The sequence below is a fragment of the Mustela nigripes genome, chromosome 10, assembly GCF_022355385.1.
Source record: "Mustela nigripes isolate SB6536 chromosome 10, MUSNIG.SB6536, whole genome shotgun sequence".
NCBI classification, from domain to species: Eukaryota; Metazoa; Chordata; class Mammalia; order Carnivora; family Mustelidae; genus Mustela; species Mustela nigripes.
In genome coordinates this window covers 50,823,150-50,834,867 of record NC_081566.1, presented here as the reverse complement: position 1 = coordinate 50,834,867, position 11,718 = coordinate 50,823,150, and the positions used below count along the sequence as shown (strand labels likewise).

The 11,718-nt window shown below is 32.8% G+C and overlaps 1 pseudogene; it reads left to right on the top strand.

Moving 5' to 3' along the window:
* The first annotated feature begins 642 nt into the window (after positions 1-642).
* Positions 643-11,507, top strand: LOC132026005 (translin-associated protein X-like; annotated as a pseudogene).
* The last annotated feature ends 211 nt before the right edge of the window (positions 11,508-11,718 follow it).

Sequence of the window (11,718 nt, the reverse complement as noted above, 5' to 3'; positions counted from 1 at the left end):
TATTATAAAACACATAAATTCATTTCATCTAAATTTTTACATGTGATTAGCTTTAAAATTCAGTAAGCACACGTAGAAGGAATGTCTACTGCAAGCCATGAACTTTGTTCAATACTATCTCAGTATTTTTAGTGATTAAAGCTCTCATGGGGTGACAGATATGAAATCAATCAATTAATAAAGTATAATAGGAAATAACTAGATAAATACCACGCAGTGTTAAGATGGTGATGACCATAATATTGTCTGTTGTCGCAACCATAAACTCTGACTGATATGTGAGGTTTAAAGAAGGCAGTGTGGGAATACAGAGAAATGAGAATTTATATGTGCCTGTAGGGGTCAAGAAAGGCTTCACAGGAACAATGCAGACTGAAGAAAAATTGAGAAAATGAATATAACTTAAAGGCATGTAGGGTCAAGTGGGCAGAATAGTTTTCAGAGGAGAAAAAAAATCATATATTGAAACACTTCTACTTTATTATGTCATCATTGGGGATTTGGTAAAGAATTTCAGTTTCCAGTAAATGCTAATAGTGCTATTTAATAATGGGAAGTAAAAGGAGAGTTAATAAGATCAATAAAGAGTGATTTGAGATAACCTCAAAAGTAGATGATTAACTTGTAAGTAGCGGAATCGGGATGACGATGAGGGAACAGAGTATTAATAATAGATTAAATATTGAAAATGGATGGCATCTAGGATGGTTTCTGGTTTGTAATTTGGGCAAATGATTAAGGAGAATGTCATTAATCAATATTAGAAATACAGGAGAATAAGAAGGAGACTCTTGAAGATGTTTAATTTTGGATTAACTTGAAAATGATCATGAACATTTAGGAAATGATGTTTAATGTTAAGTATATAAAAATAAAATTTAGCATGAAGTGAGATAAAATGAGATGTGAATTACTGACTTCCAGTTTTTGCATGGTTTTTCTTTGGAGAGTGTATAAAATATAAAGAAGTTAGACGGAGTCTTGAGCAAGCCAGTACTTACAGAATAGACAGACAGTAGAATAGTAGCCTACAGAAGTAAATTGCAATATCTTTTGTTTTCCTATTCTTAGTCCATTCTTTATTTTGTATTTGTATAATTTGAAAATGACTGGACTAATTTTAGATACATGTTTGTAGCCAAAATATAAATCTTCTCTCAAGTTGACAAATTGTTTACTTACTTCTATAGAATAGGTATGTTGATGATGTTTTATCATGCTATTTTAAGAAATTGTTCTATTGTGATGAAAAATTAACCTAATAAGTAAACTTCTTAACATTAAAACAAAACTTATACTATGGCTCTGGATTTTGAAATGATGAGAATTTCTTAATGTTCTCAGTTCTGTTTGTCATCCTGCTTATTATTATTATTCCTCCCATCATCTATCATAAGGGTACTCATATTGTAATGTTTTATATTGGTGAATACTATTATGTTCCAATGCTTGTGTTTGATAAAAATCTGTTGTATTTCCTTTTTCTCTTCTTTTTAGAACTGCTTTAAACATAGTAATTTTCTTTGTTCCCCAATTCTAAAACCACATAATTTGCTGTCTCTTAGCAACAGAGTAGAGAGGCTACCCGATGCATTTATTTATGTGCTTGATTTCTGAAGAGAAGTACACATACTATATATCATTCAAGGAGTGCCTGAAAGCACTTTCCCTAGTCAACAAGACTGTTTTCATTGGCTAACTAAAAAGGTGTAATGCATTTTGCTTGGCTTATTTTTTAAGAGATTCCAAAATATTTAATCATACTTGTTATAAAAAATAGGTTGAGGGTTGAAACCACTCTCCCCCACCAAAATTTTAAAGTGAATTCAGAGTAATAGAGAAGAACGGCTAAGTAAGACTTATTTTAACTGGAGTGCTGACTGAATGCCAAATTTAAGACAAATGTGAATAAAGTTCCTTTTAAAAGGAACAGTCTGTAATCAATAAGTTCACCTCTAAGAATCTATGAGAATACTTGCAAATCCAATGACTCTCCTGATCCATTTTGGGCAACTTAATTCACTTTAAGTTGAAAATTTACTAATTAAAATACCCAAAGATATAACTATAAACTGTGACCCTGACTTAGCAATCACTGCTCTTTTCTCTCCAATATCAGGACTGCTTTAATTTTTGGAAGATGTAATGGGAACAGAGCTGGGGCTGTGAGTTTGCTGGTATTTTAGCTTCCTGTAGTCACCCTCAAAAATTGCTCCAAGTTTAATGGCTTAAAACTACACAAATATTCCTATATAGTCTTGAGGAATGAGCCAAAATCAAAAAGATCTGTCGAGCTGTTTCCTCCAGAAGGTTCTGAGGGGAGCATCTATTGCCTTGCAGTTTCCTGCTTTTACTGACTGCCTGGACTCCTTGGCTTGAGCCCTTTCCTCTGCCTTCAAGTTGTATCTCTCCAGTCTCTGCACCTGTCACTGGAGAGCTCTCTTCTCTGATTCTGACTCTTCATGGGTCCCTCTGATAAGGTCCCTCACAATTACGTTGGGACCTATCCGGATAATCCCCGATGGTCTTCTCTTCTCAAGATCTTTAATTTAGTCACATCTGCAAAATCTCTTTTGCTGTAAAAGATAACATTCACAGGTTCCAAGGATTAAGACATAGACATATTTGGAGGACCCGTATTCAGGTTACTGCAAGTGATTTGTTCTCTTTTTGCCTGCTTTGAACTTCTCTCCTCTCCTCAAGGAACTTTTCCTCACAAAATCCTCCTTTTTATTGTATGTTCCTTTTTATATGTTTGATGTCATGGAGGGGTCATAGACTTGTGAAACTAGCCCTTCTAATCTTTGAAAAAAACTGCATATGGTTATTTAACACTACATTTTGAATTTTCACATGTTTTATTTTGGGGTCTAATTGCCATTTGAATTTTAACATTTGTTACATGTGAAAACCTGGGGAAAGAACATTTCAGATACAGAGAAGAGCATGTTCAAAAACTCTGTGGCATGTGTAAGCTTGACAATGTTCAGGGAGAGAAAGGAATTTGAGAGGGCTAGAATTAGCATTGCTAGATAAAATAGAGGACACTCAGTTAAAATTGAATTTTAAATAAAAAGATACATACCTTTTTCCTTTTTTTATTTCCTAGTACTATATCCCAACTATTACCTGGCACATACTTTAAAAAGAGGTTTTTTTTTGTTTTGTTTTGTTTTTTGTTTGTTTGTTTTTTGTTTGTTTGTTTTAAATCTGAAATTTAAATTTAACTGCATGTTTTCTCTTTTTCTTCATTTTTTGGTTAAGTCTGGCAACCCAGGACAAGATCATGGTGAATAAGGGTATGTGTAGTTGATGAAATTAGAAAAATAAGAGTTCTATTATTCAGGGACCACAAGGCCAATGTAAAATGTTTGCAAATTTTTGCAGTTCAAAGCCATTGGAATGTTTTAAGCCTTCAAATGATAGATCTAATCTTACTTATATTCCTGGATGATTACACTGGTGTCATTGTGGAAGAAAGGTCATGAAAATCAATGCTTGAAATTGAGGAGACAGTATGAGTAGCTCTTTGATCAGTCTTGGTGAGAGATTATGGTGACTTGAATTTGTAATTCAAGAGGTAATGAAAGTTGAGCAAAGTGTCATTCACTTGGGATACACGTGTTCCAACTCAGTGAGGGGCATAGTGAACGTGGTTGGGAAGAGAACAGATTAATGTAGATTCAAACAGGATGTACCCAAGATTGGGAAAAAACTTCTCAAACATCCAACCTGACTGAGTATGTTAAGTGGTGGACAGGAACTTTTATAAAAACTAACTCTGGGGAAGTGATTAAATTTCTCTCTAATAAGGAATAACAATATGAAATAAATAAAATTTCCATATCTCTATCATTTCATGATATAGGGAGGAATTTCAAGAGTGTTAGCATGTTTTAAGAAGATTCTATTTTTTCACCTATTATAAAGGTGCCTGGGTATATATTGTATTTTACAACTATAAGAAATCAACTATTAAAACTTTAGCACCGTTTTTGAAGAGAAATTCAGTTTCCTACTTTTTATTATATTTTCTATCATTAAATAGGTTTTATCAGCAAATGTATCAGCCACAGTATTCTCGTTATTTTTTCCTCATAAATTAGTTGAACATAAAGCTCTAAGTATGAATTTCACAAAACATTATGTTGAGTAAATAATTACACTTTATAAATAGAATAATGTAGTTTTTGCTATGATAAGTAATTGAAAAAAATCATTAGTAAAATAAACTATGCACACAAGATAGTTTCATTGCCACTTTATAAAAGATTATGAATTATTTTAAAAAATTATGTATATTATTCCCTATATAATCATGTCATTTTAAAAAAGAGGTACAAAAATCAGGTAACAAGATAATTTTACATATACCACAAAACAAATGAAGAATTTAAAAAGCCCTAATGCTTAAAATATTTGTCTTTTCCCTCAAAATTTTAACTCAAAATTGTGCATTTGCTTTAATTTCAAGGAACAAAAGTTACCTGGAACTAGTAAATATGTTTAATATGTTGTTTTTTATTACTAACGTATTACAGAAACATATATATCAAATATATGCCATTATCTCATTAGTGGTGATTCTCCAGTAGGAGTTACCTATTTAACATGAATATATTTAAAGTTCATGATTGTTTTCCAGATGAATTGTGCCTTTTAAACTGATACTAGCGATGTGTCACTGTTTTTGTTATATAGCATTAATGCTACTTCATCAGTTAATAAGATTATTAAAATCTGATGTCTGAAATTTAGAAAAAAAATGTAGGACCCTTATTTATTTATTTATTTATTTATTTATTTATTTTTATTTTTATATGTTATGTAACCTAAAATTTTTCTGTGATTTATCTAATCATTCAGCTAAAGAAGGTTTGTGCTGTCCACACATTAAATTTCCTTTAGGTCTTCATAAACTTTAGCTATGTTTCCATGACCAAAATAAAGGCTTTCTTTCCTCTCTGATCCTGTTTTGACATCTCTCAGTTACACCAAATGTCTAAATTAATTTTGCTTGAACCTATGGTCTATAAAGTGATTGACCCATATTCTGAGAACCTACTTTATGTCCTCTCAGACTGTATCTCTCACAACAGGGTAGCTATAATATCCATATTTTACAAATGACAAAACTGGAATTTAGGATGATTAAGAAATTCAGCTAGTAAATTATAGTACTAGAATCTCCACCCAGATCTTTTTACCATACAAATTTGACTACCGCTCACTAGATCCTGTGGATTTCATTATATCAAGTCCATTTAGTGTAAAAAGAGCCATCAAACTTATAGCTATTAGATATAGAAGAAATTGCTGTCCGTGCTTACCAAACCTTAAGATTTTCAAAACTTCCTAATAATGAGATTTAAAAATGCTCCTTCAGCCTCCTCAGATTTATTGATCTTTTTCATAAATTATATTATTATAAAAGAATTTCTCTGTGTTAAAGATTCAACTGACATTACAGAGGGTTGGTGAGGAAGTGAATTTAGCCTTCTGAGATTTGTTAATGACTTATCAACCAATAATTCCCCATGTCCAGCAATACTATCAATAAGCAGGATGATTTATTAAGAACTAAGAATTCAACAGAAAACAAAAATCAATGCTCTGTCTCTTTTTGGAATCAACATTTATTTTATGTTATTGGTTAAAATAAAGTACTAAGACATACCAATCGATTTGGATACATATTACTTAAGTCTACTCTAGGTAATTAATATCATTGATTTCTTGAGCATAAAATATATCAGTCAAATAAAAGTGCTTTTCTTAGTAAATATCAAAAGTGCAGATAAAAAATAAGGAGACTTTAAAAGTCTACTGTTAACAGATAAGGCATATAGAGTTAATGGACTGTGGTCCCTACAATCCATCAATTGTCACATAGCTGCTATCTAGTGATAAAATCAATGCAAGTGCTTTCAAATACACAGCACTGCTTCATTGAGAACTCTAACCTCAATATGTCATCACACAGGTATTTAAACATCAGGAAAGATGTAGAAAAGCTTCAAATGGTTTTGAACTTGAAAAGCCTGACAAAAGATTTATATATTTTACAGATTTGTTTTCTTCTAGCTCAGTACACAATTTCAGAATATATCAATCCATCAACCATTTTTCAAATGGTTGTAAATAAGTTGTAGCCAGGATTTTACTACATCTTACACTGACTAGTTAAATGTATTCCCTGACTTAAAAGAAGATAGAGAAAATGTATAACTCCCAGAGTACATAGATAAGCTTCCTATCCAGTATCTATTGTTAAGATATATGATTTTGAGTTTTAAAATTAAAGTCATCTTAAAACATTTCCCTTTAAATAATGTGATTTTCTGCATCAACACTCCCCAAAAGCAGTGATCTAAAAGTTATAAATGGGCTTAGAATGAATTTAAATTGAAATCCGATTTATATAGTGTGGAGAAATTTTAGTTCTAAAATAATCTATTTTTGTTTGGTGTGTTAGGGATAAAGATTGTTGTATAAACCTCACACATGATTTTTAGTATAGCAAATGTAACTGCCATGTGGAAAAATTGTTGCTCCTCTAATCATTACATTGGAGGGATATTGACTTATTTCCATGCCCCTGGGGTTAAGATATTATTTCATCAAGATTCATGCTAGAACTAGAGAATTCTTTTGCAGTTAATTAAAAGTTGATTCAAAATCAAAACAATGTAGATGCACAAATACATAAGAGTAACACAACCCATGATTAAGAAAACAGCATCAGCTATTTTTCAAAACCTTGTAATTTTCTTTCACATGTTATCATTTCATGTCAATAGTATTAATACATGCACTATTGGTGAATTTGGGAACATTAAAGAAAACTATACTTGGCAAATTCAGTTTCTCTATTTAGATGACTTAATCTATTGAATACATTTTATTTAATTCTTATGGTTTAATAACGTGAATGAACATGTGGTATACTTTCTCTTTCATAGGGAAAACAGAGGACTGACTAGAAGATTGATTGGGCCAGCGGAGCACAAATAGATATTAAGCAAAAGGATTATACAGAGAGCAATCTTGATTCTCAGTGCTGTTTTTAGTCTTACTCTTTTTTAAAGATTATTTATTTATTTTTAGAGAGAGACAGAGGGAGAACACAGATGGGGGGAGGGACAGGGGGAGAAACCTCAAATTGACTCTGCGCTGAGCATGGAGCATGATCTCAGAACCGTGAGATCAAGACCTACGTAGATATCAAGCATCAGTCATTTAACTGACTGAGCCACCCAGGCACCCCACTGCTTTTATTCTTTTAACTGCATTGTCTACCAAGAAAATACTGACTGGAAATTTCTGATTGACTTCTTTTCAGAAGACATTTTTTGTCTATATATATAATAAACAATACAGTTAAAATCATCTATACTTGGAAGCATATCACTTCATACATGTACATAAGTTCCTGCAAGATAATGTAATTGGTCAGATGATTGGACAGCATGCTCATTTTAGACTATTAGAATTTGTAGAAATATTCAGAAATTAGAATCAGGATTAAAATAAGAAAAATTTTAAAAATTGGTAATATGTGGGGCACCTGGGTGGCTCAGTGGGTTAAGCCACTGTCTTTGGCTCAGGTCATGATCTCAGGGTCCTGAGATCAAGTCCCACGTCGGGCTTTCTCCTTGGCGGGGAGCCTGCTTCCCTCTCTCTCTCTCTACCTGCCTCTCTGCCTGCTTGTGATCTCTGTTAAATAAATAAATAAAATCTTTAAAAAAAATAAAAAAAAATAAAAATTGGTAATATGTATTAGTTTTGTAGATATATTCAAAAGCTTTATGTTTAGAACATTTTTATTATAAAGAAAAGAGATGTAAGACTTTTGCTTTTTGTTTTGTTTTGTTTTTAATTTATTTACTTTTTAAGTTTATTTTTTGTGTATGGTGTGAGAAAATGATTCAGTTTCATTCTTGGGAATATTGCTGTCTAGTTTCCCCAACATCATTGGTTGAAGAAACTTTTTTTTTTTTTCAGACCAAGAGAAAACCCAGAAATGAGGTGGAGTCTTTTTGTCTTTTCTACATAGAGTATCATGTTATCTGTGAATAGTGAAAGTCTGGCTTCTTTCTTGCTGATTTGGATGCCTTTTATTACTTTTTGTTGTCTGATTGCTGAGTATAGGACTTCCACTACTATGTAAAATAATAATGGTGAGAGTGGATATCCCTGCCTTGTTCCTGATGGTAGAGGAAAAGCTCTCAATTTTTCCCCATTGAGATGAGATTAACTGTAGGTTTCTTGTATATGGACTTTATTATGTTGAGGTATGTTCCCTCTAAACAAACAAGATCTAAAGCCAGTAGAAGAAAGGAAATAATAAAGATTCAAGCAGAAACGCATGATTTGATATAGATACTGGAAAACAAACAAGCAAAACCAGTGGAACTAATCAATGGAACCAAGAACACTGGTACTTTGAAAAAACTAATAAAATTGATAAACCTCGAGCCAGACTTACAAAAAGAAAAGAAAAAGAACATGAATAAGTAAAATCACAAATGAGAGAGGAAAAATAAGAACAGTTATAAGAGAATACTATGAAAAAAAGACATGCCAACAGAAAGGACAACCTAGGGGCGCCTGGGTGGCTCAGGGGGTTGGGCCTCTGCCTTCGGCTCGGGTCATGATCTCAGAGTCCTGGGATCGAGCCCCACATCGGGCTCTCTGCTCAGTGGGGAGCCTGCTTCCCCCTCTCTCTCTCTGCCTGCCTCTCTGCTTACTTGTGATCTCTCTCTCTGTCAAATAAAGAAACAAAATCTTTAAAAAAAAAAAAAAAAAGAAAGGACAACCTAGTAGAAATTAATAAATTCCTAAAAGCATATAAACTGCCAAAGCTGACAAGGGAAGAAATAGAAAACTTGAACAGACCAATAACCAGCTAAGAAATTGAATCCATAACCAGAAATCTCCCAGTAAACAAATCCAGGGCCAGATGGTGTCACAGGTGCTTTCTATCAAATTTTAAAGAAAAGTTAATACCGATTCTTCTCAAATTATTCCAAGAAATAGAAAATGAAGGAAAACTTCCAAATTCATTCTATGAGGCCAGCATTACCCTGATACCAAAACCAAATAAAAATTCCACTAAAAAAGAGAAGTACAGGCTGATATCCCTGATGAACATGGATATAGAAATTCTCAATAAAATAATAGCAAACTGAATCCAACAATATATTAAAGGAATCATTCACCATGATCAAGTGGGATTTATTCCTGAGTTGCAAAGGTGATTCAATATTCATAAATCAATCAATATTATATACCACATTAATAAAAGAAAGGATAAGAGCCATATAATCATTTCAATAGATGCAGAAAATCATTTGACAAAGTGTAACATCTATGCATTATAAAAACCCTCAACAAAGTAAGACTGTCTTGAATTAAAAGGAAAATAACTGTTAAAAGGAAAATAACTTGGAATATGTGAATCCTACTTTTTAAAAAAAATACTAATTATATTAAGATTACCTTCTCTGTAGTACTGGTATAATTACACTAACAAAGAAGAAGTTGGAGAAAATATAACAACATCAAAAAAGACTGAAAATCTTTTAGATGACACCTAATATATAATATAATTTCATACACATAGGAAATAAAACCATGGAAATAAAAAATATATTATAAGGTTTCAGTATTTAGAAAATCTATAATAATTTTTATCTTCATATTATTTGTCTTTGTTTTTGTTTTATTTCTTTTCAGTGTTCCAGCATTCATTTTTGATGCACCACAGCCAGTGCTCCATGCAATATGGGCCCTCCATAATACCCACCACCAGGCTCACCCAACCCCCCACTCCACTCCCCTCCAAAACCCTCAGTTTGTTTCTCAGAGTCCACAGTCTCTCATGGTTTGTCTCCCCCACTGATTTCCCCCAACTCACTTCTCCACTCCATCTCCCAATGTCCTCTGTGTTATTCCTTATGCTCCACAAGTAAGTGAAACCATATGATAATTGACTCTCTCTGCTTGACATATTTCATTCATCATAATCTCTTCCAGTCCCATCCATGTTATACAGAAGTTTGGTATTTATCCTTTCTGATGGAAGCATAATGTTCCATTGTATATATGGACCATATCTTCTTTATTCATTCGTCTGTGGAAGGATATCTTGGTTCTTTCCACAGTTTGGTGACTGTGACCATGCTGCTATGAACGTTGGGGTAGAGATGGCCCTTCTTTAGACAACATAATCATTTGTCTTTAAAAAGTATATCGTTTCTCAAAAATTTAATTTATATCAGAAAATGTTTGACACATTTTATAAGTACTTGAAAATGTTATCAAAGCATGACTTTAATTGTTACCGTCATTCTTTTTCCAATAAAAATACAATGGCAATTTTTAGTGTTCTTCCTATTTTAAAAGTTTAAATGAAATGGTATCATATAAGTTTGGAATAAAATCTGCAACACACCCAAATTAGGTAAAATAAAAAAAAAAAAATCTTGGGATGAGTTGCCTTGAAATTATTTAATTTCAGATTCAAATTCTTCTGTAATTTTCTGACAATAATTATCATATAAATGTGAGTGATATACTTAGAACGTGGAAATCTTACGCTAAGTCTTTAAACATTGGCCCCAAAGTAATCCATATCACATTCCGCTAACAGTTCATTAGCCATACAAATCATAGTTAATATTTGACTTCTAGTTTCCAGTCCAAAGGGTTTGGAAGTTGTCCCTCTCATTCTCATGAAAAGAAAAAAGCCAAAGAACCATTCATCACTACCTCTCTTGGATCCAGGAGAGAATTACAGTCAAGGGAAATCAGTGCGCTGAGAAAGTGGAAAGAAGGCAGATGCAGAGCCTATAGTTTATTGGGAGCAGAATCAGACACTGGAGCCAGCATCAGTAATAATAGTAGAAAAAAATGTCACAAGTAGCCCAGGAACTCTCAGGAGAGGCCATACATCAATTCCATAGAGCCATTACTACAGGACTGAAGGAATATGTGGAGGCTGTCTCTTTTCAACACTTCATCAAAACATGATCACTTATCAGTATGGATGAAATTAAATAATTGATATTTACAACAGGAGAATATAAAAAGAAAATAAGACACACGTACCCCCCCCCCCACACACACACACACACTTCTGATACACAGAAGAAGCAGTTTGGAACTTGGAGACTGAAAATCACACTTTTTGATTACCTTTTGGGAATGGCTATTTTAACTGGAGAGTTGATGTGGATGTATATAAACAGTGTGGGGGATGGGGACATTGGCACCCCCTTTCAAGTGAGCCAGTTTTTATGTCAGGTTTATGATGAGTTTTCATTCACTGGCAGTACTGGACCTTATGAGATTTCTAAGGAATTTTATTCCTTAAAACAAAGTTTGGCCAAAGTGGAGAATGCTTGTTATGCTTTAAAGTCAGAGGTTCAGAACTTCCAAAACATAAGCTGGCAGATGTCTTTTCAGTTAAAACCGAAATGATTGACCAAGAAGACATTTCTTAGAATACCATACTCAGCTGTTATACTCTTGAGAGACCAGTTTGTAAGACTGTTCTTTAGTATTTCATTGGACTTTATTGTGGCTTTTACATAGAAATGTTTTCAGTTGTACTTGTTTTAAGATGTACATAAGCTGTGCTTAAAAATTATTGAAACAAATTATTTCTTGTATCTTACTCATCAAAGTTTACATAAAAATGTTTACATATATGCC